We start from the raw sequence: 13,186 nt of genomic DNA, 5'->3' as shown, positions 1-13,186 counted from the left end.
TAGAAAAAAATATATAATGGCTATTCATTAGCCATATCTCCAAGTAAAAAGATACACAACGATTTAAAACCTGGAGTAGAAAAGAATTTTTCTAAGCATTAAATATAATCAGAATAATTGAATGATTTCTTAGGTCTCCGGGAAAGAAAGTAGGTAAATCTGCTTCCGAGAATGTGGAAGTAGCTATCCCTCCCCCTACTTGAACCCTAACCTGAAAGAAAATCAGAGTTGAAAACGTCTTCAGTCTCACTGAATAAAGGGCCCAATCATAATTAGTTTTCTGAATATGTAAATGTTTCCTTGAAATGCTTTCACATTTGTTTTAGACCAATAGGTGATTCTTTTTGAAACCAAATGTTTGACCAAATAACCATTTTTTTGTGTGTCCCAGCTCTTCTGTCTGTAGAAACCGGTAACCTCAGAACACTGCTCGCCTCAGAGAGTGGAGTCCAATCTACAGTTATCAGCCATTGTCAGGCAATTTTTAAAAAGTGCTAATAGAAAAATTTAACATTCATTTTTTTATTTATATATTTATATATATATATATATGCATGTATAGTCTGTTTTTACATATTTACTTTTCTCAGATCCAGCCTGAGATACATTGAAATTAGCATCTAAATAGCTCAAACTCATTTTCCGATTTCTGGCAGAGCCTAGCTGGTCATTTGCCGATCTCCGCGCCTGTCTGAAAGGCAGACTCCCCACTTTCGTGCTCCCGAGTTGACATCTCCTTTGATCAGAGCACACTTTCTCTCCGATCCTGCATGATAGCTCACTGCAGAGCTCACCAGACCTCTGCTGTAGAGAGATGAAAGCTGGTCGAGGAGACGAAACCTCCTGGATCTTCCTGGCCCGTGTGCAAAATGGAAGTGAGTTTTTCATGTGATAGTAAACGCACAGGGCAGCTTCTGTAGATCTCACTCGCAGCACACTCTCTCCATAAACTGCCGGAGACGGAGCTGACAGAGAACCCCCAGGACTGAGAAATACCGAAGGTCAGAAAGCCTGGACATGGTAAAAAAGAAAAAAAGAAGTCCGGGTCGTTCCTTGGTGCCGTGCACATATTATCTAAATAAGCTAGTTAATGCAGAGCCAGTCAATAACAAGATGGTCACACGAGAAATGCGACGGGCTCAGTGATGGCGGCGTCAAACCCGCATCCGCCAACTGGCCATGCTTCTACTGCCAAGTCAGGTGTGACATTATGGCTTTTGTCTGTGAACTGCAACTTGGAGGAGGGCAGTTGGCATTGTTTTAAATTGTAATTTTATGGGACAGCTGATTAATGGAAGTCACAGACCGGATGAAATGTTTGGCTTTTGATTTGAATCAACTGCACAGAGATTCTTTGGGGGTATCAGAACTAATAACAAGTAAAAGCAGGAAACAATACCTGTGATAATTAAAAAGAAAAAAAGAAAAAGAAAATTGCAACTTCAGGTGTTCAGGTGTGTATTTACAGAGTTCTAACTCTGCTTATTTGCAATCATGTGAGTGAACATAGCTCAGCATAAAACGAAGCCAATATTCGAGCTTTAGCTAGCAAAGTGAATTAAGAAATCTAGCTAAATCCTGATTAGAAATAAAAAAATCTTGATTAGAAATAATCACTACTTAAAATACTATAATTCATTTCAGCATTCAACGATATAAATTATTCTAATCTGTTCAATATCTTTTAAAAGCCTCAAAGTATACTGTTTATAACCTCATGATTTCAATAGGGTCAAACATATACTCTGGTAGGAAGAGAGATTAACGTACAAATCTGAAATTTATCATTGAGTTATATGAGAAAAGAAGCTAGTTCTTTCCTGAAAGTTAAAGATGAACAATGTTTGTTTGTTTTTCTCCAGTTAATTATAGGGTCAGCATTATCTTCACTTAATGAAAATATTTAACATAAATAATCCTAAAATATTAACACAAAACTTACTTTCACATATGTATTGTTTAATCTATGATATTACAAAGTTATTTCCATAAAGCATTTAGCTCACTATGATCCATTATTTTATTTGAGATATTTGGGTGATTTAGATTCATTTATCCCTAGATCCAGTAGATATGTTTATAAATATTATCTTTATGTGAGTTGAGGAAGCTAGAATATGAGTTCTTGCCATGAAAAGGGGGCTGGAGTAAAACCAATCTCAATAAATTGAGGATGAATGGTTCTACTTACATAGTTATCAGTTGTCTTCTTTCCAAATGAGATCTAAAGGAATAGCCTGTTTTACTTCAATGTTTATCCTCAAACAGTTTTGATTACTTTCCTTTTTCCATTGCTACATTCACACTTCTAATTTAGGTATTAAGAAAAATAAATGATTTGCTTCGACATCATTGTTCAATCTTAGAACTGTGAATGACCCGCCTGGATAATGAGTGGTTTTTCCATTATTGCCAAGCATCGCCAACGACCCTTACCCTAAACCTATGTCAAGATAAGGGGCATTTGTGAAATAAACAATAAACAGGAACAATAACTTGTCTTATTTTTACATTTATTTTGTGAAAGGGGAACTTACTTGCCTAAAAGATGTGGCCAAGGTTTGGATTTACTTTTGAAAATATAAAATCATGTTTTAGACTAGATTTTGCAAGCAGAATGGTGTTTCTTACTACTGAGTCATACTGTCTGGGAGAACTAGAAAGGATTCTTTATATTTGCTGTTTGTGTGTTCGAGTTTTCTAAATTTTCTTTCCCAAACCAATGGAAACATACAAATGTTGCATTGTAAATGCACACAATGGTGTGAGCTAACCTGAAATAATATGACTGTTGTTGACTGTGACTTAAAAAAAAAAAAAATTTCCCCCAGCAGCTGCTTCTGACTTGAGTTTTGAAACATTATTTCCATACACATCCATGAATTATTTAGAATTCCTTAGTTTGTAATTCTCCTCTTCTCCTGCTAGCCGTACTGCTGATTTTGAACCATTGTCCTGAGAAAGATAAAGCACATACAAGCCTGAACTTCACATAAACCTCTTATTTATATAGAGTTCTCTATTGCTTTTACTTTTCAGATTAACTTAGTTGTTCAGTAAGGCGAATACATAGTTCATTCAAGTTTTAATGTAAACCAATAATGTAAAATGAGAGTTTAGGTAGGTATAGTATCTATAAATATAAATAAAGAGTAAAGAATAATTTTGCATTGTAAGAATTGTACGTGGAAACAAAAAAGTCTCTAGCTTTTACATAATTAAGAGTCATTAAGGATGATCCAACTTTCTAAAGTTTCCTCACCCATATTTTTCAGGTTAATAAAAGTTTTACTCTAGTATCTTTTTAAAAATATACAAACACCTAATTTAGAAAAACATTTTTTATTGATATGTGACAGTCTTGATTTCTTCAGCAAAAAGCATTAAAATATTGCTTTCTATCTATAGAAAAAATAACAAACTGAAAAACTGACCAACTGTCAAATATTTCCAACAGGGTGATCACATAGAGTCTATATATGTTGTAGACGAGCTACTTGGAAGGGGAAGGCAACGCCATTTGCATGGAACGACATGAAGAAGCATGTCACAGAATCTGTCTTTCCAGATCAAACCTAGCTCTCTTTGCTTTCTCTTTTTACTCTTGCCCTTTCTGCTCTCCTCTCTTTTCTTGGTCTTTTCTTTCCATAAATTTCTTCATGTCCCAGTGAAGTTCCGGTCTCCTCACTGTTCAACTCAAACAGAGCATCTAGGACAAAGCCGGCTTTCCATTTGACTTGAATTTTCATTCAGATGATTTGCATCCTATAGACACAACACAATTTTTCAAAATAAGATCTGGCAACATTCAACGGTGGGGTTCAACTGCAGATGCCAAAAATGCGAGGTGCTGTGATGGAGTTTTATAGTGTCTAGTGGAAAAACTTGTAAGTGGAATTCTTTCTCCATCAACTTTCTTACATTAAACGGATCAATTTTTAAAAATAAACTCAGGTTTATGGAAGAATCATCAAACACCAAGGCTTGGTTCCTTAGGGCAAAGCGTCTCAGTTAAGACACATTTTTACAATTTGCTTCTATTCCAAACGTTTGATCATTTTACTATGTTTGAGGGAGTTAAAACTTCTCTTCTGATGCTTCTTGCATTCTCCAATAAATGTTGTTTATAAAAACTGTAAACAAATCTGACTGAATACATAAAATTACCATCTAGGAATATAGCCGAAAATAATCATTTTCAAGAGTATTTAAATAAAATGTAAGGTATTACAGATTCTTAGTAGAAAACATGTTTTAGAAATCTGTCCTGATAGTCCAGTTATGAAAAAATATTCTAGATATATTTTAATAACACACCAGATTTCTCAATGACAGAAGTTAATAATATATAATAACATAAAATATATTAAAACATTATTAAAAATATGCAGATTTTATTTTAAAATTTTATTAAATTTTAATTTGCATTATATTTTTTAAGTCAGCAAATTTTAAGGAGTTCCACGATATTTTGATAATGTCCTTAGCAGCAATGTCTGCAATAGCCAAACTGTGGAAAGAGCCGAGATGCCCTTCAACAGATGAATGGATAAAGAAGATGTGGTCCATATATACAATGGAATATTACTCAGCCATCAGAAAAGATGAATACCCAACTTTTACATCAACATGGATGGGACTGGAGGAGATTATGCTAAGCGAAATAAGTCAAGCAGAGAAAGTCAATTATCATATGGTTTCACTTATTTGTGGAACATAAGGAATACCATGGAGGACATTAGGAGAAGGAAGGGAAAAATGGGCGGGGGGAATTGGAGGGAGAGATGAACCATGAGAGACTATGGACCTGAGAAACAAACAGGGTTTTAGAGGGGAGGGGGGAGGGGGGATTGGTTAGCCCGGTGATGGGTATTAAGGAGGGCACGTACTGCATGGAGCACTGGGTGTTATACGAAAACAATGGATCGTGGATCACTACATCAAAAACCAATGATGTATTGTATGGTGACTAACATAATATAATAAAATTAAAAACTACAAAAAAAAAAAAAGAAAATGAGTATTGACATTAACATAAATATGAATTATTTAAAAGGACATGGGCTTCCCTGATGGTTTTAAAAAGCATTTTAAGAACGTTCCTAACTTAATAGTTTAGTGTTATCAATAGTATTAAAATAATTTAAATTGAAACTTAAACTAAAACATTAACATTGTTAGCTATTTTAGTAATTTAATTTAATTTAGTAACAATTTTAATTTGCTAAGTCAAAAATATTCATTTGTAAAAAAAATGGTTAGTTCTTTCCATTGTGGAATGAAATAATATGATATTTTTAGGGAAATAATATTAGTGTTTTTTCTTAATAACATAGACTGGTGTGTATCCCCTCCTCATTCCATGGTGTGAGCACAAACAGGAAGCATAAAATATATTTTTCTAAACCAGTTTGAAATCTTTTTTCAAAAGCTGGAGCATATTTTGCATGTATGACTCTCAACTGTTTGTTTGTTTTGTTTTTTGTTTTTGGACAGGATATAGTACTAACTTCCTACAATTTTAACTCATTTGAAAAATATACTTATTCCAAAAACCTCAATGGCAAAAGATAAAACCAAGAATTATTGACACATTTAAGAAGGAAATTTGAAAATTGTAAATGCTTTTTGCAAGGAAGTTTTGCTTTTTCCCCAAATGCCTTTGCAAATAACGTAGAGCTCATGATAAACAAAATATGTCTCCCAATAAAGATCACATATTAAATAGGTAAAATAACCCAATGTGCAATATTCTCCATCTTTTCTAAATTATTTGGAAATACTTTCCAATGTCAAGTAATAGCTCATTCATTTATAACTTTATAATGTTTAGAAAATGATAATGCACTTTTAGCCAAGAAATTCCTTAAGTAAAATTATATGACTTGTGACTAACACTTGTGCTTTTGTGTTTAAAGGAAAAAATACAGTTACGTACATTGTTGGGATGTATTTATAGAGCATTTTTATTGTTAAGTTATGCTTTTAGAGCTTTAGGAACATTTGAGAACAATAATCAGTAGTGTGTAATGGTATTGTTAGTGGAGTCCTTTCTATTGAATTTTCAAGATGTTGTAAAATGAGATTATGTGAGTAGCACCTCTGGACACTTTTTCCCATCATTGTGTTGGTATCAATCGCTGACTTCCACCATTTCTCCGGGTATTAAATAGAAGCACTGTTTCCCACTGCCTTGATTGGAGGGTTTATAATACATGACAGAACTGATAACCCTACTGAGATTAAGCATTGTAACATTATGAAAGCTACATGAAACCTACAGCTCCAGAGAGTGTCTCTAAGAGACGTGAGAAGGTTTAAGACAGACCCGACAAGGTGTACTTTCATTTCTTATTTTAACAAAGAACTTCTCCCCCGAAGCCAATCTGACCCAGAAAGATAGTGAGCAAGCCTGCATTTCCTTTAGCTTCAGCCACCCCGTCCAGCAGCCATTCTACTGGAAGAGGCAACCTTTGCCAGATGCGGATGCTAATGCCTCTCTATAGAAAGCATGGCACACGATCACTTACTGCATGCAGACAGATTGCCAGCACACACCGGATCAGTTTGCAATTGGCAGGACTCAGCATGGCTGGAAATTGAACTATGTATGAAAAAGGGTGTCTATTTCTGGCTCTGCCCCTGCAGTCATCTATAACTATGGAAAAAAGCTTCTCACATTTGCTTCTTAGTTTCACACACACACAAAAAGAAAATGAAATTTAACAATCAATCATTGACTCTCCTTTATAAGGAGCTGTGGAGATCAGATATTAAAGGATCATAGTCTGATAGAACTGAGGGTGGCATATCAGTTCGTGAGGCCTGGCTGCAGGGACCAATAGAGCTACACCCAATGGCTGGAATTTTAAGGATTTTTAAGAATCTTTAATCAACGGCAGTCACTCATGACCAGAAGTACAGAAACGGCATTCCCTCTCCTCTCCACTCCTTGGACTAATCTTAAGAAGGCAGCTGGCTATCTCAAAGTAACCCTGGAGAGGGTCTGGTCAGCAGTGAACTGCTACCCTTAACTGAATTGTTTTTTTATATCTTTCCACCTCTCATTTACTGTCCTTCCTCATATTTTCCCTCTTCCAAATTCAGCCAGTCCACCCGGTGTTTGCACAGACTGAGCAGTTTAGTCCCCCTCCAGCTTCCATGAATGGCTGCATGGATTCTGGCTCAGGAATCCTCTTTCCTCTCTCAAAACATGTAACATTTCATTTTGATAGGGAGGTATCAGCAGACCCACTGGAAAGACAAAAGCTAAGGACTGAGTAGCTGGTGACAACTAAATGTCATTACCTGCCATATGACATACAAGGGTACTTTTATTTTACCAATCAACAGTGTCTTAATCCAAAGGAATTATTTTCTCCTGGTATTTTTTCTAGAGACTTACTTTGGCTAAAACACAACAAAACAAAAAAACAAAACTCAAATCCAGAAATTTTCCAAAAAGGGATTTAGTTAACTGCAACGTTACAATGGCTAGTGATAGCCTTATGTTACTCTGAGCTTGTCGAATCATACATGAAGTGTTCTGTTGAATTCTGGGCCCTTCATTCTAAAAGGATTGGCAAATCATAAGGTATTCAGATGAGTATGAAAGAATAGAGGAGAGGTCTGAAAATCAAATTGTGTTGGAACAATTAGAGTAACTGTGGACGTTTTGTGACAAGAAGACTTGGAGAGGATGCACCCTCTAAAACCCAATGAAGTCTTCATGTGATGCTCTGAACAGGGAAAGTTTAGAGTGAGGGTTGACAGTTCACATTTAGCGTGTTGTTTGACAACTTTTCACAAGCCGACCCTGACTTTCAGGAAATTAAGTGAAACTGGCAGATTACCAATCTGAAGATCCACAAGCTAAAAAAGAAACTCTTGAGGGATGCCATCTCGATAGTGACACTGTAAAGTCCAGAAGGCCTCATATACTGGAAGCCATTTTGGGGGGCCAGGGTCCCAACAGGTCTTGGGTTTAAGGGAGGAATTAGACTCGCTCAGCATGGCTCCCAGGGACCATAGAAGTTGCAGGAAGAAAGATACAGTTCCATGTATAGAAAAAAATTATTTCCACTGGATCTGTTAAAAATGAGAACATTCTTCTTTATGAGAGTATTGGAGACAGGCATCAAATGATTGCAATGAACAAAATTCTACTCTAGCATATTTGTTAAAAAGTAGATTCTTGAAAGAAAAAAGAATAAGGAGTCACTGATAGAACTCAACTGCAGACAATGCAGTTAGTCTTCCTGGAAAACAAAATAACGTCAGATATCTCCTCTCTCGGCCTCTTTCTTTCCAGAACCACGCAGTCTCTTCCCTCTCTTTCTTTCTTTAAATTCCCTACATTCTTCTCTGTGCAGAATGGATTGATCCTTGACATTTCTGGTTTCTGTGACTCCATCATTTCAACTTGCTTGCAGCCCTAGCTTGCCACAGCAACTGCTCTATGAACATCCCAGTGTTTCCTTAGCATTCCGGAATCCAACAGCATCTCTGTCATTTTGGGGTCTTATACTTCAAATTCTTCTAACAAGATTTTGTTGGAGCCTTGGGGCACTTGGGTGGCTCAGTCAGTTAAGTATCTGCCTTCAGCTCAGGTCATGATCCCAGGGTCCTGGGATGGAGCCCCGTGTGGGGTTCCCTGCTCAGCGGGAAGCCTGCTTCTCCCTCTCTCTACCCCTCCCCGCTGCCTGTGTGCTCACGCTCTCACGCTCCCACTCTCTCACTCTCTCTCTCTCAAATAAATAAATAATCTTTAAAAAAAAAAAAAAAAGATTTTGTTGGAGCCTCTTGAGTCCAGTTTCTCAAACCTAATCCAATTTGTTGTGCCAAGTGCATTGGTTCTACCAGTTACCAGTATAGTCGAGGCTTTTAGCCAAGTGCTGGGACAGGCAGAGAATTCTTTCAGAAGGGAGTATAGATGATCAGCAGTATTTCTAGGGCATGATAGTGAGCTTCCTCCTGCTAGAAGTGGAACAGAGACTGAATAATCATCCCCCGGCACTTCTGTAGGAATATGTACATTGGGAAGATTACCTAAAAAATCCTTCCAACTTTTAAGTTTTCCTCTTATAAACTTCGACATAAGTAGCAGATTTGGGAGGGAAATTTGTGTGCATTCTTGGATCACAGCGATTAGATGACTGACCGCTCTCCCCTTTATCCGGCTTCGTATTCTCATCTTACTATGTATGCCCACCATTTAGCCATTCAGCCATTTGTGATGACACTTTTTCTTTCAACTCCCAAATCTAATCCATCAACAGGTCCCAGCAATTCTATCTCCCAAATAACCCATTGTTCCAGAGACTATTCATGCCACCCTAGTCCAAGTCACCATTATCTCTCACCTGAAATATTTCAAATGTCTCCTAACTTGTCTCCCAAGGTCATATTAACCCCATTTTCCACCCTGCAGCTGAAGCAACTCTTCCAACCAATTCTGATCATGTCATCTCATGTTTAAAGCAAGACTTTTCAGGCTCCAAGTTCAAAATCAAATAGCCTTCAAGAATCTACATAGTCTGAGTCTTATTAATCTCTCTGGCCTCATCATATACTACTTTGCTACTTGTTCTCAGAGCTCCAGTCATATAGTTTACTTTTAGAAAGTGGGAATATACCAAGTTTTCTATCGCCTCAAGACTTTTGAATTTGCTACTTCCCATACCAGGAACACTTTGTTCTACCACCCTTAGGCTAGATAACTTCAACTCCAGCCTTCACATTTGAAATTAAATATTATGTCTTCAGGGTGGTCACCCTAAATGCTGAATGGCACACCGTTACTGCTCTCTTGTAACATTCGACTCGTGCAATGTCTGGCTTTCCCTCAGAGTATAAGGGACACCAACTAATACTGTCCCGGCAATGCTTGACATTCACTATAACTCAATAAACACTTATGGAGGGTATGAATTAATGGTAAGCTTAGATCTCATGCCAGGCATCCTGAAGATGTGAAATTCTCATTGTCTTACATTTTCAGAGATGAAAACTTCACACTTCTTAAAATCTATGACCGTGATTAGGGAAAGCAAGACACTTGGTGAAAACTTCTAAAATCAAGAGCATGTTTTTAAAAGTGTTAGATTGGGCACCTGGGTGGCTCAGTTGGTTAAGTGACTGCCTTCGGCTCAGGTCATGATCCTGGAGTCCCGGGATCGAGTCCCGCATCGGGCTCCCTGCTCGGCAGGGAGTCTGCTTCTCCCTCTGACCCTCCTCCCTCTCATGCTCTCTGTCTCTCATTCTCTCTCTCAAATAAATAAATAAAATCTTTAAAAAATAAAATAAAATAAAATAAAATAAAAGTGTTAGATTATTTCTTCACTGAAGGGAAAAACAGTAAAAATTTTATGTGGGTTATGTTCATGGCGTTTACATTCTAGTAATATAAATACACAAAAATAGACAAAGAATGAAAACACTGAAGTGTTTACCCAAACTTGGCCAAATTTTGTAAGATTTCAAAACTTCAGAAGTTGGAGCAGTGTGAAGAAGAAGAGACAAGGATGACCCCCAGACTGACCAAAGCCCAGCGTCCAGTGCCTCCATCCTGCCAACTGCAGCCACCATACCCAAGAGAAAGGCTGAGGTGAAGGACGCCACAGGTGAAGCCAAGGTGAAGGATGAGCCGCAGAGAAGATCTGCAAGGTTATCTGCTAAACCTGCTCCTCCAAAGCCAGAGCCCAAGCCTAAAAAGGCCCTTGCAAAGAAGGGAGAGAAGGTACCCAAAGGGGAAAAGGGGAAAGCTGATGCTGGCAAGGATGGGAAGAACCCTGTAGAAAACAGAGATGCCAAAACAGACCAGGCATAGAAAGCTGAAGGGGCTGGAGATGCCAAGAGAAGTCTGCGCATTTTTGATAACTGTGTATTTCTGGTGACTGTACAGTTTGAAATATTATTTTTTTATCAAGTTTTATAAAAATGCAGAATTGTATTTTACTTTTTTTAAGCTATGTTGTTAGCACACAGAACAGTTCATTGTTGTTTTGGGGGAAGGACAGATGTCACTAATAGAATATTCCAGAAGCTAGTGGGGGAAAAACACCTTTCCCTTCTAATTTTGAGAAACTTCCTCTTAGTTCTCAGAAAGAGGGATTCGTGGATGTTGACACATTAGCCACAATGGCACAAATGCTTTGTAGTGTGGAAAAACTAAAATTTCTTTTTTATTTCCCCTTCTCCTTCTCTGCCTTCAGCATAGACTTGACTCCCTTAAACCCAGAGACCTGTTGGGACCCTGACCCCCCAAAATGACTTCCAGTATGTCAGGCAATCTGGACTTTACAATGTCACCATGGAGATGGCATCCCTCAAGAGTTTCTTTTTTAGCTTGTGGATCTTCAGATTGGTAATTCTGTCAGTTTCATTTAATTTCCTGAAAGTCAGGGATGGCTTGTGAAAAGTTGTTAAACAACATGCTGTGAACTGTCAACCCTCACTCTAAACTTTCCCTGTTCAGAGCATCACATGGAGACTTCATTGGGTTTTAAAGTGGCTTTCTGACTTTGGTAGTCCATTGAAGAAGGTAGTTTGAAAGTTGTTGTATACTGTTAATGATTGTCTGCCCATGTCCTGCCTGAAATACTGTGATTATTTATGAAAAATATCTTTAGTAAAGCTGGATACAGTTTGGCTTGGAAAAACATTTTTTCTGAAGTTGACCTATAAAATAATAGTGTTTTCTCTCCTAGCCACTAATCACCTACAGAAAATCCTAGATGTTGCATAAGTCACAAGAATAAGACTTTGGATAAAGGCTGAAGCACAAGTTGATATAACTTGTTTGTAAATTTGCCATTACAGACGTTTATGTCTAAATAGGTAAATATTATTTGAACTGGGATAACTTAAACATTTCAAAGCAATGGGAAGTCTAAGATTCTCATGTATCACACACCGAATAATTCTACCAAAGTTGTTTACAAGGAATAAGTTAATTTTGGTGACGTTGCCTCTCTTCATTTCCTCGAATGACCAGGGTTTAAGCCAAGGAACAACAACAAAGCTGGGTGGCAGGGAGATCATGGAGAGAACAAGGTGCCTGACAGTCCCCCACATCAGATTGGTCAGGGGAATACGTGAGAATCTAGATGCCAAGAGTTGAAAAGAAACCATGGAAAATGGGGTGATATGATATCCCTTTTAATCTCTTTTGTTTTTATTCCAAGGGATTCTATGTTGGTGCAAGCTGAACAATAGACTCTGCAAGAGCAAAGTTCACAGCACAATAAGTGCTCCAAAATTGATGTTAATGCAAAAGGAAATCAGGCCACTTAGAAAACAGAATGTTGCCTTTTGTCTTAAAATTCAAGCCAAATTTAACTCAGAGAAGACAATTCTGAGCAGAACAGAGTCATATGGCTTCTCACATTGGTTCAATGAGAACCCTCAAATATGTCTAACAAAGGTCATCAATGTAGTATCTGATAACACTAAGATGTTGTCGGTCGACAGATCTTCTGACAATTCATTCATTTATTTGAAAAATATGTTTTGGGTGCCCACTGTACACCAGGCACAGTTTGGGGCACTGAGGATAAGAATAGAATAAAACAAACCCTAACTTTAATCTCATATGGAAGATGAACGAATTTATTAGACAAAGGCATGTCTAATAAATGTCAGATGGACACGATGCTATAAAAGAAAATACAGAGGAGAAAATCTATTTCCTCTTACAATAAGGAGATAAAGAGTGCTGGAAGGTGGTATTTATGATGAGATAGAAAGATATGGCTTGTCTGTTAAGGTGACATTTATGCTAGACAGGAGTGGGTCAGGAGAAGCATGATCAGAGAGGAGCATGGAAAGGTAGCTGGAATTCAGATCAGGAGGCTACTATGGACTATGTTAGGATAGTGTGGTAGCTTTGACAAGAGTAAAAGGGGTGGTGAAAGTAGTCAAATTCTGGAGGAAGAGAGAGAAAGAGAGAGAGACATGATAGGCAGACATTATCTATTTATCATCTATCCAGATTCAAAAATGGAATTTTGGTGCTAGATCACTGCTGTCCAATTGTCCTTGAAGACCTCATCAAGGATGATAAGGAGAACATCAATGATCCCGGACTTGCAGTAGTCATGCAATTGTTAAAATATCCACACTTTTTTTTTTTTTTTTAGATTTTATTTATTTATTAATGAGGGACAGAGAGAAAGAGAGGCAGAGG

The 13,186-nt window shown here is 37.4% G+C and overlaps 1 pseudogene; it reads left to right on the top strand.

The window, feature by feature from the left end:
• The first annotated feature begins 814 nt into the window (after positions 1-814).
• Positions 815-12,209, top strand: LOC116634129 (annotated as a pseudogene).
• The last annotated feature ends 977 nt before the right edge of the window (positions 12,210-13,186 follow it).

The sequence above is a fragment of the Phoca vitulina genome, unplaced genomic scaffold (assembly GCF_004348235.1).
Source record: "Phoca vitulina isolate PV1807 unplaced genomic scaffold, GSC_HSeal_1.0 scaffold8, whole genome shotgun sequence".
Taxonomy (NCBI): domain Eukaryota; kingdom Metazoa; phylum Chordata; class Mammalia; order Carnivora; family Phocidae; genus Phoca; species Phoca vitulina.
Note: the sequence above shows the minus strand (reverse complement) of the source record. Positions and strands in the feature narration are given on the sequence as shown.